We start from the raw sequence: 2,399 nt of genomic DNA, 5'->3' as shown, positions 1-2,399 counted from the left end.
CCCGCGGGCGTGCGAGCAGAAGCCGGTAGACGGCGCCGCGCCACCCCACTTTGGAAGCTTGTATCTCTCCAACTAGGCCGAATTAGACTTTGGCACTTTAAGCAAAGTTGGAGATCTCGCGTAGCTCTACAACATTTGTTACTACCTCTTGTGCCAAAACTAAACGGATTCAGAGTTAAGAGGGGACAAAGATTGATGTTTCCGTGTATTTTTGCGGTAGTATTGCATGAATACAGAGCGCGGCCTCAGGGACGACGACGGCTGCGGCTGTGACCTCACGTGCACCACCGCCGGACCACGGTGCCGCACCGGTACGTCCTCGCGGAGAAGAGTAGCCCGACCGGCAGCCCCAAGAACCGCAGCATCTCCCCTGCGACGGCCAACAACGCCAGCGCGCCGGCGCCGGCGCCTCCGGCCATCTCACAGACTGATGGCCGGCACCACCACCGCAGCCACAAGCAACGGGTGCGCAACTGGATCTTCTGCTTCATGGTGGGTTCCTTGGCGGGCGTTATCTCCGGGCTGGTGTTGTCGGTGCTATTTCGGCTGGCGCTCAACTGCATCCGCGGGCAGTACCGGTCGCGGTCGGGCGTGATGATCTTCACCCCGAAGCTGATCCGACGTCCTGAGCACCTGGCGTTCCTAGAGAAGGAGGACGGGCTGGCGTCCCTAGACGTCATCGGGCACGGCAGGTGTGGGGAGGTGTACAAGGCGCAGCTGCCCGTGAAGCGGGAGGGCGATGAGCCCTGGTTCATCGCCATCAAGAAGATCAAGAAGCACGGCGGCGACGCGCGGGCCAACAACAACCTGAGCAACGAGGAGAGCCGGCAGCTGGACAAGCGGTCGCGGTAGATCCAGTCGGAGATCCGGACGGTGGGCCACATCCACCACCGCAACCTGCTGCCGCTAGCGGTGCACGTGCCGTGCCCGGACTGTCACTACCTGGTGTACGAGTACATGAAGAACGGAAGCCTGCACCACACGCTGAAAGCCGGCACACACATAGAGATCCACGGCGCCAAGGACGGCAACAGCAGCACCGGAGGCACCGAGACCGCTGCCGGTGGGCTGTCGTGGCCCGCGCGTCTCCGCGTGGCGGTGGGCGTGGCGGCAGGGCTAGAGTACCTACACGTCTCCCACCAGCCGCAGATCATCCACCGCGACCTGAAGCCCGCCAACATCCTGCTGGACGACGACCTGGAGCCCCGCATCACGGACTTTGGGCTGGCCAAGGCGATGCCGGACTCGCACACGCACGTGACGGCGTCCAACATGGCCGGTACGCTGGGGTACATTGCGTCGGAGTACTACCAGACGGTGAAGTTCACGGCCAAGTGCGACGTGTACAGCTTCGGGGTCATCCTGGCGGTGCTGGACACTGGAAAGGAGCCATCTAACAAGTTCTTCACTGAGACGGAGGAGGTGGTCGGCCTCGTCAAGTGGTTGCGCCGCATCATGGAGAGCGGGGAGCACGCGCAGGCCATCGACCCAGCCATCGCCGGCGCCGGCCACGACGAGCAGATCCTGCTGCTGCTGCGCATCGCCTTGTTCTGCACCAAGGACGACCCCAAGGAGCGGCCCTCTGCCAAGGACGTCCGCTGCATGCTGTCGCAGATCAAGACCTAGACAGAGCTGAATCAGAGATCAATCACTACATACAAACTTAGTTTCAAATAAATTATCTCTGTCTCTCTGGATTTTGGACAACATCATCAACGACGGCAGCTTCGGCGACGGCATCATCGACGACGACAGGAGCAGGACCAGCAGCAGCAGGTCACAGCCGCCATCGTCCTTGAGGCCGCGTTCTGTATTCATGCAATACTACCACAAAAATACACGGAAACATCAATCTTTGTCCCCTCTTAACTCCGAATCCGTTTAGTTTTGACATAAGAGGTAGTAACAAATGTTGTAGAGCTACGCGAGATCTCCAACTTTGCTTAAAGTGCCAAAGTCTAACTCGGCCTGGTTGAAGAGATACAAGCTTCCAAAGTGGGGTGGCGCGGCGCCGTCCACCGGCTTCTGCTCACGCGCCTGCGGGGCTGCGGCTGGCCTGCATGGCCACGGCATCATGCCACGTCAGCACGAGAAGCCAACATGGAGAGGTATGGATCTAGATGATACGACGTACAAAGTTTATGGACCCAAAAAGCCACTTTGAAAGTTGATGGACCTAATCGAAACCTCCTCATAAGTTAATAGACCTCTGGTGCATTTAACTCTTGAACAATTATCTTTTTCAGAACTCATCTTGTATCTACTCGTATGAGCAAGGGAAATCCCTTCCAATGCTTCTCTGGTAGGCTGCAGAATTGTCATGAATGGGTAGCCAAGAATTCCACAAGGAACACAGGTCAATGAACCAGAATCAATGCTCAAATCAAAAGGTAGGTCAT

At 57.9% G+C, this 2,399-nt stretch overlaps 1 pseudogene; it reads left to right on the top strand.

The window, feature by feature from the left end:
- Window positions 1–273: 273 nt before the first annotated feature.
- Window positions 274–1,674, top strand: LOC136544163 (leucine-rich repeat receptor-like serine/threonine/tyrosine-protein kinase SOBIR1; annotated as a pseudogene).
- The last annotated feature ends 725 nt before the right edge of the window (window positions 1,675–2,399 follow it).

Source organism: Miscanthus floridulus, chromosome 3 (assembly GCF_019320115.1).
Source record: "Miscanthus floridulus cultivar M001 chromosome 3, ASM1932011v1, whole genome shotgun sequence".
Lineage (NCBI taxonomy): Eukaryota > Viridiplantae > Streptophyta > Magnoliopsida > Poales > Poaceae > Miscanthus > Miscanthus floridulus.
The sequence above is the reverse complement of the archived record's forward strand: the minus strand, read 5'-3'. Positions and strand labels throughout refer to the sequence as shown.